This window comes from Crotalus tigris, unplaced genomic scaffold (assembly GCF_016545835.1).
Source record: "Crotalus tigris isolate CLP2741 ecotype Arizona unplaced genomic scaffold, ASM1654583v1 scf7180000019100.1392032, whole genome shotgun sequence".
NCBI classification, from domain to species: domain Eukaryota; kingdom Metazoa; phylum Chordata; class Lepidosauria; order Squamata; family Viperidae; genus Crotalus; species Crotalus tigris.
The window spans coordinates 671,305-684,533 of record NW_024097375.1 but is presented as its reverse complement, the minus strand read 5'-3'; the positions used below and the strand labels follow the sequence as shown (position 1 = coordinate 684,533).

General features: G+C 38.0%; 1 non-coding gene across 1 annotated transcript; it reads left to right on the top strand.

Annotated features, from left to right (window-relative positions):
- Positions 1-7,244: 7,244 nt before the first annotated feature.
- Positions 7,245-7,408, top strand: LOC120315414. Its single transcript, XR_005558677.1, has one exon. It is a non-coding gene; the product is annotated as a U1 spliceosomal RNA (small nuclear RNA).
- Positions 7,409-13,229: the final 5,821 nt, after the last annotated feature.

Sequence of the window (13,229 nt, the reverse complement as noted above, 5' to 3'; positions counted from 1 at the left end):
CATTATTATTGAGGATCATCGCGCACTCAGCCAGATGTTCGGACTGGATTTAACATTTTTGTCTACTTATCGAGTCTTTACGAAGGACCTGGGATAGGCAGATGTGGATGTTTGATGGTATTACAGATATCATCGCAGGATAGAAGCAGTTCCTACTACTACTACTACTATACTACTACTACTACTACTACTACTACTACTACTACTATTATTATTATTATTATTATTATTGTTATTATTACATGATCGAAATTCAGATAGTTGGCAACTGACTCGTATTTATGGTGGTTCCAATGTCCCAGGATCATAATGATCTGCTTTTGTGACCTTCTGACAAGCAAAGTCAATGGGGAAACCAGATTTACGTAACAACCGTGTTACTAACTTCACAACTGCCTTGATTCAATTAACTGTAGCAAGAAAGGTCATAAAATGGGGCAAAATTCACTCAACAAATGTCTCACTTAACAGAAGGTAAATTTTGTGATCGTAGGTTGAGGACTACCTGTATCGCTCCGTGCTGACACTTAGTTCAGCATGGTTAAAACAGTCAGTAGAGTGGACAGGATCACAGCTCACTCCTAACTGGAGTGGAGACGGGCCCTTGCGTCACCCAGATCAAGGTGGCTTTGAATGTTGGAACAGGAATGTCTCTGAAGTTCTCTCTCTTGTTTTCAGTTCTTGGTATTGCTGTTGTTCTTGCTGAATGGAAGCCTTTCAAACCTTTATGATTTTAAAGGTGATTTTTTTATCTTTTGCCAGAGTGGCATATTGTCATTTTATTTACTAACCTTCCTGATTTCTCATTTCCTAAATATTAATCCTTTCCTTTGTAAGTAAATATTCCTATCCTCATTCATTGTTTCCCCCCAAAGCTGAGCAGCGATGCCTACAGAGAAGCCTTCAAAACCTATGAAAGAGCATATTCTGATTGCTTTCCTTTTGGTTAAGCGGAAGCCAAAAACTCAAAGCGAAAAAGATTCCGAAATTGATTCGCAAGTTTGGGGATCAGAGGGAGATTTTGACTTAGAACCACAAATGGAGGCCAAGGTTTCCACTGCTAAGCAAGTCAACTGTTAAGTGAGCTGTGCCCCATTTTGCGACCTTGTCACAGTTGTTAGGTGAATCTCTGCAGTTGTTAAGCAAATCGTGCGATTGTGAAGCGCATTCGGCTTCTCCTATTGACTTTGCTTGTTGGCTGGGAAGGTTGCAAATGGTGATCGCATGATTCCAGGACAGTCATAAATACAGGCCAGTTGACCACGTGACCATGGGGATGTTGCTACGGTCATAAGTATGAAAACCAGTTGTGAGTCATTTTTTTCAGTGCCATTGTAACCTCTTAATAGTCACTAAATGTATGGCAGTAAGTCGAGGACTGCTTCTGCACAGGTAGTCCTCCATTTACAACCACAGTTGAGATTGGCCGATGTGGTCGTACATTGAGAACTCACATGGCTACCTCTCTTAATGACTACAATCCCAGCACTCCTGCTTGCCATTGTTAATTCAGAATCATGGATCATTAAGTGCAGGGAGTCCCAGGTAAGGAGTGTGGGGGTGCAGCAGGGGATGCTGGAGATCCTCTGTGGGCTGCGGTGCGAGTTGGGGAGCTTGCTGCAGTGCAGTTGACAATCAGAGGTGCCCCTGGAACAAGTCGAATCCTGGGGCCTTCAGCTGTTTCAGGCAGCTGCCACCTGATGTACCCCATATCTCATGAGAACGGGCACTCGGTTTCCAGAATGGCTATTCCAGAGGCTTTCTGAGGAATCGTGAAAATGGGGATGTGAATAACTTTTATTGAGTCTCTTTTTTCCCCCCTCTAAGAATGCGTCCAAAAAAGGGGAGGAACGAGGTCAGTTCCTTAAGAAAAGGGGGCGGGAGGAGAAAGAGGGTCCCGTCATCTCCATTCACTTACTGGACACACACACACACACACACACACACACACACACACACACACACACACGTAGAGGTCCGCTGGGTGTGGCAGACCCTTTGGAAGACAGGCTTTGTGCAAGGGCATTGGGGTGACTACAGTGTGGGGCTTGAGGCAACATCTCTCGGTGGTAGTGATGGTGCTGGGGCTGAAGTAGTGGCCCGGGGTGCTGGCACCCACAAATGCTGCTATGGAGGAAGGGGGGAGATGTGAGGGTGCAGCTGCATTGCCCCAGTGATTGTAAGTGCAGGCAGGCTGCCAAGTACCTGAGTTTTTTTATCATATTTACTGTGGAGCTTTTCAAAGGCTGTAACTTTGGGCACTAGTCATCAGCTCCATCGTAATTTTAAACAGTTGCTGAACAAATGATTGTAAGTCAACCTATATTTGTTTCAACAAAGTATTCATACATGAAGACATTTGCAGTGGGATTGGAGGTAGTGTTTTTATATGCTTCCTCCTTGTAACTTTTGCTTTCCAACACCCATTTTAAAATCATACCTATAATGTCTCCCCATAATCCAGGATTTAGCACGAGAAGGATGGTGGAAATGATAATGTTTGATATTCAAAGCTGGGATCTGGCTTGATGGAAGGAAGCTGTGTGTTCCAAAGCCAGATCCCTATTTCAGGCTGAGGGCTATGCAGAATCGTGTTTCCAACCCTAAGAGCAGATCCCAGACTTGGGGGGGGGTGGAAGTTGTGCAATGCATCTTGAAATATGATTTTCCCCAAACCAGGTGCCTGCTTCTCTCTTTCTCTCTCTTTCTCTCAGCCTACAAGCTGTTAAAAACTAGTGATTATATATGTGTAATATACCCATAGCAGTTGTACGAATGTAACTTAAATAGTTCCCTGTAATTTGCTTTGATTATATTTTTTCCTCAAACAGTAGTCCAAGAATCTGAAAGAGGTCTATCAAGGCATGACTGTTGTCATATATAAAATTATGTATACAATTTCTTATGAGCATTAATGGAATGTTTTGTAGGAAAAAGCACCTAATTTCATTATTTTTATAGTTGAAACTTGGAATGAAAATGTTATATTATTATATGTTATTGCCTTCCTGTCAAAAAATGTCGGTACACCTGTAGCTGACAACAAGCTTTGTGTAAAAGAAGAATGACAATATCCAGTTTTTTTAAAAAAAGAATTATATTTATATGCAGTTTATGGTGACTTTTTATCTCCAGGGTATTCTTGATATTGGTATTCTTCATGTTTACAAATTTATATATAGATGAATATGGCTGATTTGGGAAGTTAAGTAGGCTCAAACATGGTTAGTTTTGGATGGAGAACGACTTGAGAATTCCAGGGCTGTTGGAACAGTGGAAAGTATAAATAAGAACATCCTGGAAAAAGGTGGAAAGACACTTCTGTAATTTTGCCAAGAAAACTTCATAGATATAGTCACAGGAGTCAAGCTTGATTCAAGGATGTTTTTTAAGCCTCTCTACAGTAAATGCTATTTTCTTCAGCAACGCCAGCCAACGTGATACAAGCTGATCCGAACTAGTCTTGAATTTTTTGCTTAAGGGTTGAAGGGCACAGTTTGCTCAGTACTAATATTGTGATCCTGGTTGCAGGGAGTGAGACATCACAAGGACATCCATCCCGCACTTATAGTTAAAATCAGCCCGGTTCATGCTTGATTTTATGTGTGTGTGAGAGAAAGGCTAAGTTTAAATAGCATACTGATTGCACTCTCAAATCATGTCCAAATTAACACACTGTTAATTTGGGATTCTTTTATGTTCAAGAGAAATGTGCAAGACTTGGGGTGTGCTTTGGGAAGTAAATGCTCTAAGCAGTTATGATTTACAGCATCTTTTTATGCCTTTCTCTAAAGATAGAATTAAAAGCTATACAAAAGGGCTAACAATGATTTTCGAAGCATCTGTGTATTTGCAGCTGTATGTTTCATTGTTTAAAACTGCTCGGAAAGCATTTGATTGTTTACGTGTTATTGAAAATGCTTGGAACGGTAAGCAGTGACAAACAAATAATGTGTCTCTTGCAACTACAGTTGGGTTATTTTTCCTATCCCCTTTTTATAAAAACACACTACATGTTAAAGACATTATTGTTTCCAGAAGGAACTGTGTGCCTCCAGCAGATTTTTATTCAGGTATAATTCCTAATAGGAGGGAGATAGGCCTAGTACACTGACTCACGTAGGGTTACAATGAGCCTCTGAAGATGTGAAATTCTGCTTTAAGAGTGACAGAAGAGTCGAAATACAGTGGTGCAGAAACACAACAAAATTACCCAAGGCCAAAGTAGTACTAGGTCAGAAAACTTAGGACAGGGGTAGGCAACCTTGGCTCTTTTATGACTTGTGGACTTCAACTCTCAGAATTCCTGAGCCAGCATTTCCACAAGTCATAAAAGAGCCAAGGTTGCCTACCCCTGACTTAGGAGATCCCACCTAATCTGAAATTGTCGGCTAAGCAACTCCTATCTTGTCAACGTAATTTTACTAAGTGGCAAAGTTGGATCTGGAAACTTAATATTTTTGAAATGCTTGCCACACCTTGCAGCATTGCAGGTACTTTGAATGAAGGAAAGCAGCCAGCAACTTGTTTTGAATATTAACAATAATCCCCTGCATTTGAGATTGTAGCAATCAATACTATTTACACATACACAAAAATATGGCTGGAATGAGAGATATTTTTTTTTATATTTCCTGGGAAATAAACATATACAGTTTGCCAAATAGATAAAAGCTTTGTATTTATTTCAGTTATATTAAAAGTAACCATAACTGTGTTTCTCTTTGGCCAGGAGAAGATTTTTTTTTTCCCCTATAGAAGACAAACGTTAAGTACTATAATAATCATGACTGTCTCTGAAACAGCTTCTATTCATTTTAGTTTTTCTTCTTTTTAATTTTATTTCAGCATAGACAAAGACCTCCCTTACTAATTGTGGAGGGTTTTTTTTCTTTTTTTATTTAAAAGTTTTATAAATTTATTACAATATAAACCCCCCCACCCCTTCCCCCTCCCCCACTTCCCAGAGCTGATTACAGGGTAAAAAATAAAATAAACAAACATAATCTAACTAACATAACCAACTATACTATCAATCAAAACCATAACACACTTTAACTCCTTCTCAAAACAAATATTAACAAATTAAGTCAAAAATAATAAGATAATTAAAACTAATAATAATTATCTAAGATCTACTCAAAAGCAAGATAATACTTTTCAATCTCATATTTCTTCTGAATGTAATCTTCTTCAAACCATAATATATTTTTCTTGTGAATGATCCTTCAAATAGGCAGAGATTTTCGTCATTTCTGCTAAATTAGACACTTTAAGTATCCAATCTTCCAGAGTAGGCAATAATTTTTTCTTCCTATATTGCCCCACCAATAATGTTGCAGCTATTATAAGGTTCAACATCAAATTAGTTTAAAAATCTTTTGAATATTCCACCAAATCTTAATCCAAAAAGCTTTAATATCTCTACAAGTCCACCAAATATGAAAATAAGTTGCATCTAAATTTCCACTTCTCCAACATTTGGGCTGTAAATTCGGATACATGCGGGACAACTTTTTGGGATCCAAATGCCATCTATAGAACATTTTATAAAAATTTTCTCTTAAATTTTGCGCTTGAGTGAATTTTACATTTCTAACCTAAATTGTCTCCCATGTATCCAATAAAATCGGCTCTTGAATATTTTGCGCCCATTTGATCATACAGTCTTTAACTAATTCTGTTTCAGAATCCAATTCTATTAAAGCATTATAAATTCTTTTTATATGAGTTCGACTTTGATCTTTAATCTGTTTTGCTAAATTCATATCCTCTAAAGTAATACCAACCTTTTGATCTAAACTCCACCTCGCTAACAATTGATTATAATGAAACCAAGAGTGTACAATATTTTCTTGCTTCAACTCAATCAGAGACTTTAATTGCCAATCTTGCCCAACCAAACTAAGTAATTCTTTTTAAGAAACCTTATCCAAATTCACTCCCCTAGATACTCCCTCTGTCACGTGTCCAGAAATCCCCCAAATTGGGATTTTATAATTTAACCTATAATATTTCTTCCAGACACGCAACAAGGCACTTCTCAAAATATGGGTTTTAAAAACCTGATCAACTTTTTTATCATAAATTAAATAAGTGTGCCATCCATATAATAAATCCCATCCCTCAAGAGAAAGGATATTTTTATTTGTTGAGCCAATCACTAATCAAGGTTAAAGCCGCCGCATCATAGTACAATTTTTGATTAGGCGCCTTAAGTCCTCCTCTTTCCCGTATATCTTGTATAATCTTAAATTTAACTCTTGGCTTTTTCCCTGCCCAAATGAACTTATTAATCCCCTTCTGCTATTCCTCCAAATTAGCATCTTTCTTCAAAATAGGTATCATTTGAAACAAGAAACTTTGGAAGTATATTCATTTTAACTGCTGAAATTCTCCCCAACAAAGATAATTGTAGTTTTTTCCAGTCATTTAAGTCCTTTTGTACTTTTGCCCATAATGTCTCATAATTATTTTTATACAATTTAACATTAGAAGCTGTAATATATACTCCTAAATATTTAACCTTTCTCACTATTTCAAAACCTGTTAATTTAATCAAAACATCCTTTGCCTTCATAGACATATTTTTCAATAATATTTTAGTCTTATTATTATTTACCTTAAAACCAGAAACCTTCCCATACTAAGTTAAAATTTTTACTAACCGAGTCTGTCGGTTGAGATAATGTCACAACCAAATCATCAGCAAAAGCTCTCAACCTATAATCATTCTTATTTATTTTTATTCCCTTTATTCTAGGTGACTCCTGAATTTAATAAGTAAAATCTCCATTGTTAAAACAAATAACAATGGGGATAAAGAACATCCCTGTCTTGTACCCTTTTCAATTTTAAATGCTTCTGTTAAACCCCCATTAACTATGATTTGTGCAGATTGTTGTTGATATATTGCCTTAAGGGCAACTAAAAATTTATCCCCAAAATTCATTTTCTCTACTACTCTAAATAAAAATTGCCAATCTAATTGATCAAAAGCTTTTTCAGCATCTAAAAAAATCAAAGCAGCAGTATCCAAATACTCAATTAGGTTAACAATTTGTCTAACATTATATTTCATATATCTTCCAGATATAAATCCAGATCGGTCACTATGAACCAATTGCTTCAAAACTCGCATTAATTTATTTGCCAATATTTTTGAAAAAAATTTATAATCTGTGTTCAAAAGAGATATAGGCCTATAATTTTGGGGCTGGGTCAAATCTTGATCCTCCTTCGGAATACTTACCTGGCAGGGGAGATACCTTGATCACGAAGGAGGTTTTCCCAGGGTGAGGCTCATCCATTGCACTCCGATTGTGCTGACCCCTGCGATTTCCCCAAATGCGTGAAACTCGACTGCATAATTTGTGGTAGTGGAGGACTGTGTTCGCGCTTTCCCCTGAAAAAAAGAGGTTTTTTTTTCTTGATCCTGTTAAAAATTGTAAAATGAGCTAAAATGAAACTATAGTTTAATTACCAAAGTTAGCCTAGAGGTGCAGCAATGGTTTGATCTGTTCTGTTACGGAGGTTGCAAAAGCAGACAAATGGCTTTTATCACAATCTGCATAGTGTAGATCAGGGATCTCCAAACTTGGCCGCTTTAAGATTTGTGGACTTCAACTCCCAGCATGGCTGGCTGAGGAATTCTGGGACTTGAAGTCCATAAGTCTTAAAGCGACCAAGTTTGGAGACCCCTGATGTAGATCAATGGTCTCCAACCTTTCTGGTTTTGTGGCCTGGTGGTGGTGGCAGCAGAGGGAGGGGGACAGAGGGAATGGTTCTGTTCAAGCAGCAGGTGCCCACCACTTGCACAAATAGAGCTTCGCACACGAGCATGTACACCCACTGCTCATACAAGTGGAGCTGCAAACGCTTGCCTGCTGTTTGTGTGGCCTGGTTCTGAATGGGCCACGGACTGGGGGGGTTGGGGACCCCAGAGTAGATGCATTATTTTAATGACTGTACAAACTACCATCATCAATCCACGGTTTCCTCTTTTGATGTACAGGAAGCTTTTAACCAGTAAGAGATTTTGATACAGCTGAGCCATAACTTAAGAAACGCAAGCAGTAATGAAGTCTGCATAAGTTTTTGTTTTGCTGTTCAAATTCTGCAAGCTTTTTTTGGCTTGGGCCTTTCCCAGCTGTGTCATAATGAAGCCACTGGCAACTGCTGTACCTCCGCTCCCAAGTCAGCTTGTCACGGGAACAGCTGAAGTCAGAGGTATTCAGGATTTTTGGAGTCTGGAACTGGTGTGCCAGAGAAAGATTTTAGAGGTGGGAGGTGGGGGTGTCTTCTGAAAAGAAGGGGGGGAGAAGTGAACCCTGCTTTCTAAGTTTAAACTCAAGTAGGAGAGCAAAAGAAATAGTTTGGGTGAGATGCTTCTGGGCCTCTGGCTTGCTGCTGCTGCTGCCACGGCTGGAGTTGGAGAAAATAAATTGTGTGAACAGTCCCTTTCTCCTGCCTGTCCTCAATTGTGATTCAGCGGAGGGGTTGTGGACATCCGGGCTCTTATCACTGAGAGTGAGCTTTCCTTAGAATTTTGTCTTTCATTTTGGAAGTTAGAAGGAAGGGAACTGCTACAAAGATTTCCCCAACTTACTTCTCTCTAATTTATATTTCTTTTGCTGGGCAATTTTATGGTTTCTTGGATAAATTTGTTCTGTTTAAATAACATTTCTTATGAATTGACTTGGATCTTTGTCACCTCTCATTTCACAAAAATGTATCTTGCTTTTCAGTCACAGAAAATGTGGAAGTCTCTTATTTTTCCAGGATTTAAAGGGTAAAAAAATTTCCTTTCAATCATCCACAGTCCCTGGGAACTTAAAGAAGATAGCAAAAATTTTTCCTGGGCAACAAAACAGACGTGGTTTGCCTTGTCTCCTTCCAGGATATTTTTTCAGCTTCTAAATGTAGTCCACCATCCTGTTATTTCTTGAAGGCTTCCCATGTAATTATTTACCAGCTCTGACTCTGCTTAATTTCTGAGGCCAAAAATGGTTGGCCAGGTGGTTGTTACCTGTTTAGACTGACAAGGGCCAAAATAAAAACCAAGCTTAGTGGAACACATACTTTTTCCAATGTTGGTTAATCTCATGAAAGGACTGAAGTGATGAGATCTCAAGAGTTGGAGACCATTCACAATGAAGGAGGTAGCCAAGGAGAGGTATGCCAACAGAAATTCAGCAGTCATAGCCCAGACTTAATCAAGCAGAAGAGAATTTGTAGAATAAATGGAGTGGAGGATTTAAGTAAGAAGAAGAAAGGCAGTTAACAGGATATGAAAGAACCTTATTTGGCCCTTCATCTGCAGATCTTCTAAGTGACACACATTAAATCCATCCTACAATATAAATCATGGAGTAGAAATTCTAGACTTAAAAAAAAGGGATAGAAATTATTTGAAAAAACAGCTTACTGTGCTGATGAACAATTACAGAAGGCTGAATTGAAAAATGTGAACACAAATGCTCAAATACTATATTAGATACACAAGATTAACAGAAACTAAGCCCAACTCAGTGCGAATACTGTATACTGTTGCTCAATAACAACAGTGTAGATGGCATACTGAATAAATTCTGATAAAACCCTGGTGTACTAACGTGCTGTGGATTACTCATATTCATACAAAAAAAATAGTGAGTAGAATGTATGATTAATTTTCAAGTTATCTCGTGGATGACTTCACTCACTGTACCTCAAGTTTAGAAAAAAGAATCCACCTAATGTATAAATGTTGTATATGCAGTATTTCTATACTTGTGTACCAAAATCATCCATGCTGTCTGACAATTACACTTTTTCCCCCAAGTTAAATCTTGTGCTGTGTTTGAGTTTGTGTAAAGGTCTATTTCTCAATACAGTATCAGGTTGGCCAATGTTTTTTACTGAGTCTTTATAATCTTAAAGACTTAGATTCTAGTGTCACCACCAACAAAATTTTGCAGCTTTATAGTATTCATTAGCTCCTGATTTGTTATGGGGAATACAGATCATCCTCAACTTACGCCCACAATTGATTGACTAGCAAAATTTATGTTGCTAAGCAAGACTGAGCTTTGCCCCATCTTCTTACCACAGTTGAACAACTGCAGTGAATCGCTGTAATTGTTAAGTTAGTAACATAGTTGTTAAGTGAATCTGGCTTCCCCATTGACCTTGCTTGTCAGAAGGTCACAAAAAGTGATCACATGACCCAGGATCACATGCAACCATAAATATGAGTCATAAATATGAGTCAGTTGCCAAATGTCTGAATTTTGATCACATGACCATAGGAGTGCTGCAAATGTCGTAAGTCTGAAAAATGGTCATAAGTCACTTTTTTCAGTGCTGTTGTAACTCCAAACAGTCACTAAATGAATTGTAAGTCAAGAACTGCCTATATTTATTTTTTTCTGCTGTCTTGTGAGTCAGTATTACCTGATACTAATTGGTGAACATTAGGATCTCTTTCCACCATTGACATATCTCCACAGTGACGGACTTACTTTATGTAAGTTGATATCCATATTGGATTGAAAGCTTGGTAGTGCCAAATTATAGTTAGCATTTGCATATTTATGCATTTTATATATATATATATATATATATATATATATATATATATATATATATATATATGTAGGTCTTTGTTGTTCGGGTTTTCTCCCACGTAAAATTGGAAGTGTCTTGGCGACGTTTCGACGAAGTCCCATTCGTCATCTTCAGGCTGGTGTTTTCAGCTTCGTGCTTCGAGCTTTGCTGCTCGAAGCACGAAGCTGAAAACACCAGCCTGAAGATGACGAATGGGACTTCGTCGAAACGTCGCCAAGACACTTCCAATTTTACGCGGGAGAAAACCCGAACAACCAAAGACCTACATACAAACACCCGTGAAAACCTCAGAAAAAATATATATATAATGCATAAATATGCAAATGCTAACTATAATTTGGCACTACCAAGCTTTCAATCCAATATGTATATATATATACATCCAGTATGTATATATATATATACATACATACATACATACACACACACACACACACACACACACACACACACACACACACGGGTTATTGAAGTACTTTTCCTATCTATGCTGTAACAATATAAATTCAGTTAATTGGGAGTGCCTTATTTCTATTTCTGGTCTGTTGTTATGACTGGTCATATTCCTTCCTATGCCCAGTGGCATCTTTTGATGGTTGTCTGCACCTCTCTCATAATGCCTGTCACCCATCATGCGATAGCTTTAAATTCCACCTATTTATTATGTGCTCTGTAAAAAAAAATTACTTAAGCCTACTTTCAATTTGCTATGCATTCTAACGTCAGGAAACAATGGTAGGGTAAAAAAGAAAGTTTGTTTGTTTGATTTGCTAACCTGCTTTTCTTTCACATATGCTAGGCTGAAAGATCCTGTACATTAAAAAAGATTTATTGTTTATTATTGATTAGATTTATATTTTGCTCTTTATTTCAATACAATAAAGAAACCCAAAGTAGTTTGTTTGCATATATATCTGTACTTGCATGAAAACGTGTGAAATAAATACACATCTTAAGCAGTTCTGGAACAGCCAATTTCACTTCTCCAATGTAGCATTTACCTCAGGAAAGTTTTCCAGAAAGTAATGTGAGGCTCATAGAACCAAGAACATGTGCAGTTACTTCTAGCAGTACTTTATTGTTTGATTATAGATAGAATCTTGCTGGACTAAAGCAACTGTCTGGAGAACTACAAGATATAAATAATCTGAATAGCTAGGAGGGGATCCACCTTTGCTCTCTTCCTGCCTACCAGAGATTCCAAACTCCGCTATCTCTTTTCTCTGTGTACCACATTCCACATTAGGCAGCTTTCAAAAGTTTTGTTTTTGCTATTTCACAATTTCTTGTCCAGCCTGCCATTATGGTGATTATGATGGTACATAACAGCAATATATACTAGATAAATGTAATGCTATAATAACCACAGGCATTGTTGTTAATTGCGAAGTCGTGTCCGACCCATCGCGACCCCATGGACAATGTTCCTCCAGGTCTTCCTGTCCTCTACCATCTTCTGGAGTCCATTTAAATTCACACCTACTGCTTCAGTGACTCCATCCAGCCATCTCATTCTCTGTCGTCCCCTTCTTCTATTGCCCTCAGTCTTTCCCAGCATTAGGCTCTTCTCCAGTGAATCCTTCCTTCTCATTAGGTGGCCAAAGTACTTGAGTTTCAACTTCAGGATCTGGCCTTCTAAAGAGCAGTCGGGGTTGATCTCCTCTAGGACTGACTTGTTTGAATGTCTTGCAGTCCAAGGGACTCTCAGGCGTTTTCTCCAGCACCATAGTTCAATAATTCACTAAATGAAGCTGAATTTGACTTGCAAGTTGAATTTATTACTTGTCAGCCAAAATTGTATTTGCACTGTTTGAGTCCTCCCAAAGGCACTTTTTCAAAAGGCAACTGGACTTTCTTGTTTTTTCCTTGAAGACATTTTGCTTCTTATTCAAGAAGCTGCTTCAGCTATGGAGAAGTGAAACATCTTCAAAAAACAAAACAAAACCAAGAGTCCAGTTTCATCTTGAAAAAGCACCTTTGGGACAACCATGATCGGGATGATTCGGAAACTCCATAGACATAGACAGTTTGAGTCCTCATTATTGGTGAGTTACATCTGAGTGTCTTGATCAGTATTGCAATTGACATGATGTTGAGTGATAGGAACATTCGCTCCATGAAGTTAAAATCTATGCTATGTCATTCCCACATTCAAGTCATCATTTCATAGTATGATAAATGACAGATGGAGAACAACTAAAGTGTAGTTCAGTCCCTGCAAATACCACTGCTTGGCCCCTAACTTTGTTGTTGGTAGCCACCATTAAGTATATGCATGGAAGTACAAAATCAAAAATGTCTTTGCAACCAGCAGATCTAGAACCTTCCCCTGTATCATTGATGGGTTATTGGAATATGATAATGAACCATCTTTCTAATGCCATGGTAGACCTCGGGACCTCTATGTTAATTTTAGTTTAGTGATAATGGTACAGTCACACCTTCTCGATGGTGATTGTTAGAATGAGGCTGAATCATTAGGGTCTCTTGAGCTTTTCTGAAAAGACATTTTTACAGTCTTAATGAATGCCATGAACTGATATGGAAATTGCCAAATTGCTCTTACTGAAACCTCCTTTAGTTTCACACTGTAATGTAATTGCTTTTAATTGCTAATTTTC